Source organism: Nyctereutes procyonoides, unplaced genomic scaffold (genome assembly GCF_905146905.1).
Source record: "Nyctereutes procyonoides isolate TBG_1078 unplaced genomic scaffold, NYPRO_anot_genome, whole genome shotgun sequence".
Classification (NCBI taxonomy): domain Eukaryota; kingdom Metazoa; phylum Chordata; class Mammalia; order Carnivora; family Canidae; genus Nyctereutes; species Nyctereutes procyonoides.
Genome location: NW_026574966.1, coordinates 88,207 through 102,005, shown reverse-complemented (window position 1 = coordinate 102,005; position 13,799 = coordinate 88,207). Strand labels below are relative to the sequence as shown.

Sequence of the window (13,799 nt, the reverse complement as noted above, 5' to 3'; positions counted from 1 at the left end):
GTAACTGCAGATTGTAAACCCATTTTGATTTAACTAGTAAATTTGACAGTAAGGTATATTAAATGGTAACTGCATAATGGTTCAACGTAATACAAGGTTCTTACAGGTCAATACGCTTTAAAAGGGCAAAAGAGAAATGAGCAATGGATATAAACAGCCAGTTTTTTCGTATAAGAAATGTAAAGGTAGGGATCCCTGGGTGGCGCAGTGGTTTGGCGCCTGCCGCCGGCCCAGGACGCAATCCTGGAGACCCGGGATTGAGTCCCACGTCGGGCTCTGGGTGCATGGAGCCTGCTTCTCCCTCTGCCTGTGTCTCTGCCTCTCTCTCCCTCTCTCTCTCTCTCTGTGTGTGTGTGACTATCATAAATAAATAAATAAATAAATAAATAAATAAATAAATAAATAAAAATAAATAAATAAATAAAAAGAAATGTAAAGGTAAACATAAAAAAAGATGTTCAATTACACTCATAACACTTATTAGAAATTAGGTAAATACAAATTAAAATAAGGAGCTTGGGGTGCCTAGGTGGCTCAGCTGGTAAACATCGAACTCTTGATCTCAGGGTCAGGAGTTCAAGCCCCATGTTAAGCTTCATGCTGGGCTTGGTGCTTAGTTAGAAAAATTAAAAATAAAAATAAAATAAAAAATAAGGAGCCCACTTTCTGTGTGTACATTAGAATGGTTTCAAAGGCCGACAATGTAGAGCTCAGGCATGGATGTGAAGAAATATGTACCCTCCTACTTAAATTATTTCTGTCTCAGCCTCTTGATAAGAGAAGGACTTTTGTAGTTCCTGTCCCATGCAGCCCCAAGACAACCTAAGCCTCTTCTTTCCCCTCACCCCTAGGCCTTCCAGAAGAGCAGCATCTAGGAGCCAATCTCCAGGAACTGGTCTATCTCAGCCTCTGCTTAGAGAGGTGGAGAAAGGGAGAGGGTGGGAGTAGCCATGCTTACAGAAAGGCCCAACTCTTGGGCCACATCCCAGCCCAGGAGACATGGGATCTGGAACAGGCCAATTGTTTCTCCCTGGGAATGCTAAACCAAGAGCAGGGAATGAGAGCACCAGCCCCTCTGGGAGCTGGGCTGAGGATCTAATGCTCTCAGGAGCTCTTGGTGGTCTTATCCCACCTTCCCTCTGCCTATGGAAGCTGGGACAGGCAGGCCAAGAGAGGAACAAGAGAGGACAGAGAAGAAGGGGAATTCTCATGGTGTTCAAGCCTATGGCTTCAGTTTGCTCCTGTGGCCCTGCTGCAGCCATGCCTTGAGGTCCCTGCTCTGTGGTGGATGCCAGGAGACAGCCAACAGTGGCCACCAGAAGAGGCCTCCACCCTCCTATCCTTATACCATCAAAAGAGATGGACAATAACAAACGTGGATGGGAAGAAACTGGAATCCTCCTGCTAGCAATGCAATAGGTGCAATGCTCTGGCACAAACAGTCTGGCAGTTCCTCAAAAAATTAAAGGAAAGGAAAAAAAAAACAAATTAAAAGGAGTCCCCATATGACCCAGAAATTCTACTCCTAAATATATTCACAAGAGAAATGAAAATACAGGTCCACACAAAACATGTACACAAATATTCTAGCTATTATTCATAATTTGACAAGAGGCAGAAACAAACCCAAATGGCCGACTAACTAAAGAATGGATAAATAAAATGAGGCCCAGGAGATGGAGTATTATTCAGCAATAAAAACGTAATGAAGATTCTGGATTCATGCTGAAACACAGTTGCCCTTGAAAACATTAGTGAGGGGCACCTGCTGGCTCACTGGTTGAGCATCAGTCTTTGGCTCAGGATGTGAAGCGGAACCTGGGATCGAGCCATCAGGTTCCCCAGGAGCTGATCCCCTCACCTATGTCCTGCCTCTCTGTGTCTTAATAAGAGTAAATAAATAAAATGGCCTACAAAAAAAAAGATAAGATTATGTAGGGGCATCTTTACTGGACTGGCTCAGTCTGTGAAGCAATGTGAGATCCCTCTTGATCTCCGGGTCGTGAGTTTGGGCCCCACAGTGAGGTGTAGAGAGGTCTTAAATGTATATAAAATCTTTAAAAAAAAACAATATGCTAAAGTGAAGGAAGTCAGTAACAAAAAGACCATCCGTTTGTACAATGCCACTTACATGAAATATCCTGAACAGGCAACTTTTTAGAGTCAGCAGAGAGTGGTTGCCAAGGCTGGGGGTTGCCTAGGGTTGTGGTGCAGGGCACTCTTCTATACAATGAAGACTGCCTCATTCGCTCCTGCTTGTTAAATAGGTGTAGAACTTCTTTTAAGAGGAACAAAGTGTTCTGAAAATTAGTGGTGGTAGTGGTGTAAATGTGTTTAGTTGAACATATTGTTAAAAAAACATGGATTGTGTACTTTAAATGGGTGGATTACATGGTATGTGAATTGCATCCCAATAAAAAAACTGTGTAAAAACTGAGACCAATTGAAGTACGGCTCGAGTGACATGGTACAAGTCACAGCTTGGATTGTGTACTTAAATTTGGTGTGGATTTAAGGTATCGGTGAAATTGCCGAAATAAAACTGTGTGGGCCTCAGGTTGAATATGTGACCATTAAGTCACACAGCCTCTTTTCCCTGGGGGGGAATGGGGCGGGAAGGGAGGAAGGCAGATCAGCATTTTCAAACTTTAATATGTTTGTAAATCACTTGTTAACTCATTGAGGTACAGGTTCTAATTTTGTCCTATAGCAGACCCAAGATTCTTCATTTCTAGCAAGATTTCAGATGATGCTGGTTCATGGGACCACGTTTTCAGTAGCAAGGCAGAGATGAGATCCTAGGCCTCTATCCAGCCTACTCCTTTAGAAGTCTACTTTTGCCCACCTCTGTGAATTCCCAGGGTATGTGTCATCCTTCCCATTCAAGATTCCACAGGATCTCTGACCACCCACATGGAAGCTTCTGTGCCATGAACACCAGCTAGAGTGGCAGAGAAAGATCAAGAACCTCCCAAGTCTGCTTAAGCCACAGAGCCCTCAGCTGGGATAGGTGAGGTCTTCAAGCTACAAGCAAAGAGCGAAGAGTGGGTGCAGGGTTCAAATTTGCGTCTTCCAAGGTCCAGTCCTCTGTTTCTGGAAAGGAGGAGTTAGAGAGATCATGCCACAGTGGCTCACCAAATTTTTGCTTTCCTAAGCATATCACTGGGTACTTGCCACTTCTAAAGTATCACAGAAGGAACCACTGACTCGTTTCTGGAAAGGAGGAGGTAGGAAAACTCAACTCAACAAAGTGGATAACAAGACCACTCCTAGGATCAATCACTAGGGGGTACTTAGTCAGAGAATCCTGCAAGAACAGAACTACACATAGGTGGAGACTCAAGATTCCTCCCTGAGCTCAGTCCATATCCAAATAACCTTGAGCCACTCTGGGAAGGCGCAGACAGGACTTGAACTCCCAGAGATGTCAAGAAGAACACTACACATGCTGACTGGCCATGATTCCTCCTCCAGACAAAATCAGTTTCCCCTCAGTAAGAGGGGGTTGGATAAGATATCCATCCCTCAAGGCACCCAAAGGAGTATTCTGTATAGACAAGGTGGTGATTGGCAAAGTAGAAAGTCCTAAGAAAGAAAGGAGCTGTGGCCACTCAGTTTCTCCAACCAAATAACACCAATTTTACCTAAGGAGATGCCTCTATAGAGCTCAGCAAATAGTATCACAATTTCTGGGAGGGCATGAGAGTTCTGGGCAATGAGTTGGATCCTGTTTCTTAATTAAGGACCTGCACAGGATTTTTTCCATCTAATGAGCTCTTCACAACTAAGCTGTCTGGCTCAGGGCTGAAGTGATTTCTGGGCTCATACCGGCTGCCTTTAAAACAGATGGTGAAGCATTTCCAAACAGACTCAAGCATTCTTGCTCAGAAGGGACTGGAACAATAGAGTTCTTTAAATCCTACAAATGCCTACACCTTCTAATAGCAGAGCATATGCCCTGTGTACATTCTCTCGAAACTTGGGCTTTCATAGTTTGAGCCTTTCTCTACAAAACATGAAGGAGCCACTTTGGAAAAACAAAGTGGCTCTTTTTAAAAAAACAAATGCATTAAAAAAATTATTCATGAGAGACACAGAGAGAGGGACAGAGACACAGGCAGAGGGAAAGAAGCAGGTTCTGTGGGGCTCCGATGTGGCACTCAATCCTAGGACCCCAACCTGAGCCAAAGGCAGACACTCAACCACTGGTAGCTACCAACCGTCCTTCCTTTAAACCTATAATTCCTGCTCCCTCCCCTCCAAACAGATCAGAGGGAACAGCCAAAACTTGGTACCAGAGGGAGAAGAACAGTTCCCTGAAGGGCCAAGATGTGGCAATTAAACATTTACTTCCTACAATGAGCCTTGGGGCAAGATTCAACCATATGTTGAGCACCATTTCTTTTACCTTGATCCTGATCCCTTCTCAAAACAATTTTCACAGCCATTGGTACCAAGCCAAATTGGACACAGCCCAACTTGGAATTACATGGATGCATTACAGTGTTCATCCAGAGGATGCTTCCTAAATTGATTTCTTCCTACAATGGTAATTGATCCTGCTGCACTGACCAAGCAGAGTTTATTATTCAGCCTCAGGATGATCTTGTTTGGTTTAATCATAGCCCACAAGTACTGGCCAGGGGCAGGGTACAGTGTTCTTTGGGGCCAGGGAGAACTTGTATCACCACATAAATGTCCTGCTGCTGACCATGTGGCAAGCCGTGAACACTCTTGACGAGGCTGCTTAATGATAGGCACAAGGATCAAGCCTATCTGGGTATTCTCTGGAAATTTTGGTAAGCGCAGCTTTGATTGCTTTTCCCAGTAAAAAGCCAAGGTATGATGCAAGAAAACTAGCTAGCCAAAAGATTCCTGCCAAGATTCACAGAATCTGTCCTCTGGTGAGCAGGTGAATGGCATTACAGTGGGAACACAACGCGGGGACTCAATCCAGGACCAAGGATCACGCCCTGAGCTGAAGGCAGACATCAATAATGAGCCACCAGGATCCTGTGGGGATTCTCTCTCACCTCACCCTTGCCCGTCTCCTTCCCTACCCCCCATCGCCATGCACTTGTTATGTCTCAAATAAACAATCTCAATCTTCAAAAAGAAAAAAAAAGGAGAGGCAGTTCATCAAGAGATGACTTTGTATCCCAACTTTGGCTCCTCGGGATGATGGTCAAAAACCTGGAGAAATCTACAGTGGATCAGGTCCTGTGAGGAACAATTACTGATCATGCTGGTGTTGTGCAGACTGAGAGGAAGCTCAGTCATGAGAAGGTAAAGTGGCTCAATTCAGGTGGAAAGTATTATTTTTCCAAGTAGCTCCTTTGTCACTTGCATGCCAGAGCAGCACCCAGCTCATGTATTAAATACTATAAATTAACTTTGTTTCTGATGCTTTAGCTGGGGCCTCAACGACCCCAGATGGCTGCCCTCCAACGCTAGATTATCAATGAGTAGCCTTTGTGTGTGCCTTCATAAGCAAACAACCAATCAGAGATCGTGCCCCCAACCACTTCTCCCCAGGGCTTCTGCTCTCAGGCCACTATCCTGTCCTCTGTTGAACCACTCAGGGCTCTGTTCCAGAGTAGGGTCGGCCCTAGGCCCCAGCCCCATCCTGAGCCTGTTTGCTCAGCCCTTGCCATTCCTTCCCTGGACACCATAAGGCCCCTGTTCAAGGTTTTCCATGTCTGAAATTCTTCTGCTCCTGACTTGGTGCCCCACTTAGCCGCCCTGTGGGGGGTTTCCCTCTCAGATCTGAACAGTCCCTCAACACGCTATCTTTCAATGGTATGGACTTGAGCTGTATAGGGTGGCCCTTGGGGTTGATGTCTGGTAACTTTCTACTTGACTCACAATGCCTGAAAAACAAGAAAACTACATTTTAAACATCTGCACAGTCCCTGCATCATCAGACCCCCTTGGGAGCTGGAGGGGTTGGCTGTGAGGGAGGGACACGAGGGGCAGATCAGATTCAGATTACAAGGAGCCTTCTTCTACAACATCTGCAAGCACAGCGGGGACATCTGAGGTGTCTCCTCTCTTTAAATTCATTCTGATTGAGGCTATTTCATTTAAAGTGTTACTGACTGATGCTGCATTGTTCTCATTTCTTAAAACAGTGCTTCCAGAAAATAGATGGTATTAACATAATTCTCTCCATTATGATTTTATTCATTTATTTCAGAGAGAGAGAGGAGAGAGAGGAGAGAGAGGGAAAAGAGTGTGTGTGGGGGGGGTGGGGGGTGCCGTGCACAGAGGGAGAAGCTTACACTCCTGCTGAGCAGAGAGCCATATGGGGCTCCAAGCAGGCCCTGGGATCATGACCTGAGCCAAAGCAGACGCTTAACCGATGAGCCACCCAATGCCCTAAGTATATTCTATTTTTTTTTTCTAAGTATATTTTATCCAAATCCTTTTTAAAATGGATGCTCTGGAATTAGATCTGTAAGCATTATGTTATATTAAACGTTGGTCATCAACTTTTTATATAACTAGTGAGACCAGGAGACCTCTGAGCATTAAAAACCATTTCTATATGCTGTGAGCTGAGATATACAATCTGTACAACTAACTCATATTCATTTCTAAATGTTCGTTGGTTTTAAAAAACAAAGCAACAACAAAAACCAACATCCACCCCCCAGCTAATCTTATTAGTATTTTATTAGTTTTTATTAATTCATAGATTAATCATGGGGAACTGACATCTGAGAAACATTTCTTTCTTATTTTGTCTTTCTCTTTTTAACCTTTGCAACAAAGTTTATAAAATTCTTTGCTGAGAAAACATTTCTAAATTTTATGCACCCAAAATAAAGAATAATATTATGTAGAATCATGGTCTCTCTCTCCCAAAATATCCTTCACTATACTGTTACTCATCCTAGGTCAGATCCTGAGTGAGATAATAAAATGCCTACCTGGGAGAGTGATCAGTAAGAGATAACACAGGCTTGTGATGTAGCATTAGCTTTACTGACCTCAGGCAATAAAGTCAGAAGAGAATCATCTGCTTCATGGGACTGGGTAGCACAAGGATAATTGAAAAACCCATAAAGCAAAACTGCAGTAAGAGTGCAGCTAACTTCTCATCTAAATGAACATACTAATGTGAATATCAGATGTGAATATATCAATTGACGTGTAAGACAATTCAAATTTGTACATATAATTGGGATACGAGTAATCAATAGTGCTCTCGCATCCCTCACATAATTGATAATCAAAGGAAAAAATAGAAAAATGCAAACAGGTTCAGGAAACAAATTTAAAAGAGCTTAAAAGTGTGGAGTCAGCCTGGGTAGCTCAGCATATTAGTGCAGGCTGTCATCCAGGGCCTGATCCAGGAGACCCCGTGATTGACTCCCACATTCGGGATCCCTGCAGTGAGCCGCTTCTATCTCCCTCTGCCTATGTCCCTACCTCTCTGTCTCTCTGTTTTCACATGATTAAATAAAATAGATAAAAGCTTAATGAAACGACCTATACACGTTGTAGGAGAAGAGTAAACGCGATTAAGATGGAAAGTCAGCGCAAAGAGAGGAAGAATGTAGAAAATATATATTAAAATCGAGGGAAAGACTGTGATTTCTTGTGTAATAACCTTGAGAGGACTCTTTCCAACTTGTATAATGCCGCCGTCTTGCACTCATTTCACGCGATGAAAATTGATCTCTCTTCAAAATGTTCTCTTCACTTCGAGAGCTCTTGCTCCATATGTCTCAATCTCTCTTCAATCTCTTCTGCTATACTCTTCTGAATAGCGATCAAGCCCTCATAAATGCAGTGATCTCTCCACTATCAGTTTTTCAGTACATCTCAGACATAGCTCTTCTCCCGCTCCCCTACACTCATAGGGAGGGTGCGAGGCGCTACAGGTGCACATGAAGTGCGTACAACATGCGTCTCTACAGGCGCGTCATCTCTCTAACATGATTAAATAACACATCATATTCACGCGAAAGGATTTCTTATTTGTCACGGCAGGCCATGGTCTTGCATCAGTGCGCGCTGAGCACGATCTGGGCACAGGCGACGAGAGGCTGAGACCAGAGAGAACCTCAAGCAGCATCTCACAGCTTGTAGAGATAGTGCGGCAACCTCTATCAAGGCGGTCTCGATTACTAGCGTGCGAACCCCGTGTAGACTGCTCATGATCTCTATGAGCGTTACGCACTAGCGAGAGAGCTCTGGCTGCTTTGCGAGAGCTGAACCACACGCGACCTTGGACAAAAAGATTTCTAACACATTATCACCAAGCATAGGATAAAGAGAGCCTTATACAGACTGAAGAATGAAGGATAGGACAAGGGGTGAGTGCGAGCGCACAGAGCTGCCATAATCGGCTGGTCTGCAGGCTGGAGGGGGAAATGGAATGACACCGAGGTGTGTGCGAACTGGCATGCAGTGCTGTTGAGACATGTGCTAGTCCGTAGAGTGCGTCACAGGCGTGGATCCTGAGGCATGAGATCCCCAACGTTTCATGTTATGTCTAGTGAGTGCAGTACCCGACAGGGATGCAGGCGCTTCTCACTCTGGGATGCCTGCATGTACATCTGCCTTGACTGCGGTTCCCTCAGAGCCGCAGTAAAGGCGCGCAGGTCAAAAAAGACAAGACGATAATGCAGAAAGCAAGAGTGAATACAAGAAGTAGTCTCTTGATGTGAGATCCACATACCTGACAGAAGTGAAGGGAGGACAGGGAGGAGGGAGAGGCGCGGTGTGAAGAGAAAGCGAGCGAAAGAAAGTGCACTGAAAGAAGAGGAGTATGAGGGTGTTCATGGGCAGGGGATGTGGCACGGTCCTACAATATATCTAGGCGGAGGACTATGTCCGGAGAATTGAATAACCTCATCTCGACTGCAGCAGATCAATATGTTGCAAGATGTGGCGGTGAGTGAGCATACTCGTAGACTCTATAGTGCGATCAGTGCAAAAGAAAATTACATGCGCGCAATGACCTCTATACTCTTCCCCACACTATTGCAAATGTACTGATACATCATCGAGATCTGGGGTATGATTATATATACAGCAGTTTTGGCAGGTCCTTGAAGGTTATAGACGGGCAAGTGACGTTGGGATCACATCGTAGAGGCTAGGGAGCGCTTCTCGGTTGGCATGGAGGGGAGCGCATAACTAAGACAAGGGGGGATGGGGGGGGTGGAGGTAGTGTGGGGGGCGGAGGGGGGGGCCCATGGCTCAAGGTTAGTGTGACGATGCTCGGTACTGTAGGTCTGGACTATCGTCTCTCTAAACAGATGCGTGGTGGGAGGGGCAAACATAGACAGGAGAGGAGTGAGGCAAAAGAGAGAGTAGAGAGCACCGCTGCAGCACCCTGGGCTGAGCCCACCAAATGACTGATTTTGAATAATGTGAGGGATTGGCTGACATCGAGATGTCAGTATCAGAGAGTACTGAGTGGCATTTAGATCAAAAGCATATATATAACCGTAGTGGGGTGTGGGGCGGAGGAAAAAATGAGCGTGAGAGACTAAAAGAGATAGTGGATAAGAAATGTGTCATAAAGGTGAACGCGTGAGCGATCGACATATTTTTTATGCGAGAGTGCTGGATGAGATATTGAGATATGTGGTGCTCAGATCAAGATGCTATAGGTGGAGGTGTTAGACAACATATCAGTGGACATGGTTAGAGTAGCGTATAGTTCTGTGTAGAGAGGAGAGGCTTACTTCATGTGATACTTATTCCATCTTTCTTTATAGCATGAGACAAATATACTCACAGACATACAGGTTTCTTTCTGTGGACATCTATGTTCTTTGATACGGGGGGATGGAGTCGGGGGGAGGAGATTCAGTTCTGTGAGCGTGTCATCTTTCTTTCTTTCTTCTTTCTTTTTTTCTTTCTTAGCATAGATCATGAGAGGGGACTACGCGCGTAGAGCAGAGACATAGGCAGAGGGAGAAAGCGGCTCCGTATATGCAACGATAACTGGAGTATCGGGCGCGCTCATAGAGATATCATCCTAATAGCCGGTGCGCCATCTTGCCCAGGAGATCGAGGCGTCCCGGAGTCACTGCTCTACGAAGGTAGATGCTCAACCACTGAGCCAGGCCACCCCGAGTGTGCCTCATGACGGCCATTCTTTTCGTGTGAGGGTGTTGATTGTTATGATATCCTTATGAGATCAGTTGATATAGCCGAGCAGCACTATCTCTCGCTCAATGCAAGGATGAGAGGGATAATGTTGAGTAGATAAGAATTTTTAATGTAGCGGCCGGTGACTGCCGATTGCAGGTTCAGTAAGACACAGCTCAGCTCTCTGAAATGCAGCTCAGGTCATAGTGCATCGTTCAAGGTTACGTAGAATAGGAGGTGAGGACCCGTCGTTCGTGGGGGACTCGGTAGGCCTTAGCAAACTCAGCAAGATTCTGCTTACAGGTTCTCATCCTCTTCCTCTAGGCGCGTTGCCCCACAACACTATCTCTATCAGGTGTGTCTAGCGACATGGCGCGAGTCTCAACGCTAAAGTACTTTGTACAAACGACTGTTTTATGAGGGTGACCTACGCTGGAGCTAAGGGATGCATCGTAGAGATGTCCGTGTCTTCACTACTAACATAGAGATCATACAGTGAGATGACAGAGGTGCAGTGTACACTGACGACTGGGGGAGGGTGTGTATGCGTTATCAGTCTCAACAGAATTGAACCTGCTGAGTGGAGGGATCCTATACTATTATGGGGCTCGGGATTCCCAGGATTCTGTGATCATGATTTTGAGCCCAAGGCGCAGATGCTTAAACATATGTACACACGTCGTGGGATAGCGCCCTGTAGCTCTCCCCGTCTTGACAGTATGGTATAAATCAAAACAGTAAGGGCGCGACAGAAGGTTTTCCCCTGTTATGTGCAGTCTTAGAGTATAGCCATTCCTTTTTCATTTGGTTTGCTTGTTCTTTTCTTCTTGGAAATTTTGGGGGCAGAGATACACGAGAGTCATGAAACATATTTAGTGAGATCAGAACTGAGTTGCATAGCATTGCCTGATTCTTTTGGTGTCAGTCACTTCAGGTCCCATATGGGAGAGGCCCTTCCCTACTCAGGATTTTAATTATTCACATGCACACATGTTATGTTCTAAAAAATAACTTTTCACTCCAAGTCGTTATGGCACAGCGACGATGTGGTACGCGAAGTCTCGAGAGAGAGATGGAGATGTGGGGAGGTGAGAGGAGTAAGATAGTCACACAGGATGAATCCACCTCTGCGAGAACTCTTATCTGAGGGCGCGTAGATCTATAAGTTGTACCCATCAGAGCGACTGAGATTGAATCGCTAGTCGAAGCATTCATATAGTAGAACACTGACGCAGACCAGAACTCAAGCGATGTGAGCGAGATGAGCTCTGAGATGTTAGACTTCCAGAAAAGATATCCAGCAAGTGTTCAATTGACACAAAAAGTCTCCCTTCTTGGACATCTACCAGTTGGATGCGCTACTGAATAATTATCCATTCGAATAGAACTGGGTAGAGTGCGCTAGCATCAAAAGCCAGGAATCCTTCGGATATTAGAGTCAGCAGCCCAGGTTGCGGATAGTCTAAGCTCGTTAATGCTCTCGCTATCACCAGCTTACTGTAAGCGCTGGTTGTCCAAGCAATGTATTTGCTGTGGAAGACCTAACACCCGCTCTTAGCGAGTGAGGGAGTATTGCGTGAGATATAGAAATGAACGAGAATCATATTGACTGATTAGATTGATCTAGTAGTTAGATCTAGCTGTGCAGGATCTGATACACTCTTATATTGGGAGTGCTCTATATCGCGTATTATATCACTATACAATGTATATTTCATCTCTTATCACACTGGAGATTCTATATTATTCCTTATTGAGAGTTTTTTTATATCATGTTATATGAGTCTGCGAGCATGAGATGTCTCTCGTGACAGGAGCGCGGTAGTTATCCTATTATCGCCCACTCCACATTATTCGTAGTATGATGTTATACAATGTAATATTCTAACACTTATTATTAAGACTACTGTGTATGAGACGAGCTGTCTCAGCGTCTGAATAGAGGACAGGTATTGAGAGAGCACTCGATTTATCAGTTTGAATATGAGTGGAGTGAAAGAGAGCCCGCTCTCGTGAGATTTGTCTAGTACCAATCCCGTTGCCTGCAGACATAAGACAGGGAAGAGGAAGCCAAGTCTAAGCAGGGAGCATAGTATCCAGCCTGCATAGGCGCCAGTATGAGCCCAGAGCTCTTCTCCGCCCCCACCACCCCGCCCCCCCGCACTGTCGTCAGCTGCCAAGGCCCTGAGCTTAGTGGCACGAGCTATGAGTCTAACAGCTGTCAGCCAGGTCGACTGAAAACAGAATGCATTCTGCTGGTGTGCATTAGAAACGTGTTCCCACGATCATTTTCTTAGTGGTCACTGCTCATGTCGCCTCCACAAGAGTCGCCTAGTATGGGATACTCTGTCTTAGCTTGCAGCACCTCTAGGCATAAGCTGTCACGATTCATAAGTGTGGAGGTTGGTGTGTTTATTTTGGAGGCATTATGGAGTGTACCGCGAGAGTAGAGATACGGCAGCACGTCCTTTCGATTGTCTCGCGCTATCTACTTTTGCCAATCACCGATATTTGTGTGCTCTATGCACAGACTCTCTGACGCCTCTCTTGTGCCTTTAGGAAGATGAGATATCGTTATCCACCCGCTCTTACTGATGGGGAAACTGAAGTCTGATGAGGGAGGTCGATCATCGAACTGTCTGTCCGAATGTGTAGTGATGTTCTTGACATTCTCATGGGAGTTCAAGCCTGTCGATCTCTTGCCAGAAGTGCGACAAGTTATAGTGTGTCCTTGTGATCCCATCAGCGCGTCGAGAGTACATCTTGTGGAGTTATGTGGTTCCTACTTCTGATAGACTTGATCTATGCCCCCCCCCCCCCCCCCCCCCCCTTTCATCCCCCTTAACCCCCCCCCCCCCCCCCCCCCCCCCACCCCCCCCCCCCCCCCCCCCCCCCCCCCCCCCCCCCCCCCCCCCACCCCCCCCCCCCCCCCCCCAAAACCCACCCCCCCCCCCACACCCACAAAAAATTGTCCACCCCCCCAAAACCCCCCCCCCCCCCCCCCACCCACACCCACATCTTTATATACTCTTCCACACAACCCTGAAGTCTCATGCGAGGACACTGGAGTTAGGGAGATCTTCATGTTCTGGGTCCCTTTCTGTATTTCACTACCCATTTATTACCCCTTCAGCTTAATACCTCCCCTATGACTAGCTGCTATTCATTCTTCCCCATATGCAGGACTTTGAGAAAATACACTAGTGTGTCCTTCTACGTGTTGACTTATTTCACTCAGATAATACCCTCCAGTTACACATCCACGTCAGAAGCTAAATGGTGGGTATTTGGTCGTTTCTTATGGATGAGGAACATTCAGATTGATATACATGAACCTGGAACTTCTCAGAGGTAGGGACATCAGTAGACTCTAAAGGAGTACCGTACTCTCACTTCACCCACAGGATTTTTTTTGGGCGGGGACTACTGTATAACATGGCTGCTCAGAACAAATCCAGACGGTGCAGGTGGTCCCGGTGTTTTCATTGCATCTGTGATCTAATCTGGGGTAATTCCCCAGCTTGAGTGCACATTGTCTGGACGTAGGGCAGGTCTATTTTTAGACTCTTGAGGATCGCTCCAACACGATTGTTTTCCAGAGTGGCTTGTTCCTGTTCACATTTCCCACCAACAGTGCGAGAGGGTTACCCTTTCTACCACATCCTCTCCAACATTTTGGTTTCTAT

General features: G+C 45.7%; 1 pseudogene; it reads right to left on the bottom strand.

Annotated features, from left to right (window-relative positions):
- The window catches only part of LOC129507505 (transcription factor CP2-like protein 1), a 36,798-nt pseudogene extending 23,942 nt beyond the window's left edge, over positions 1-12,856 (bottom strand).
- Positions 12,857-13,799: the final 943 nt, after the last annotated feature.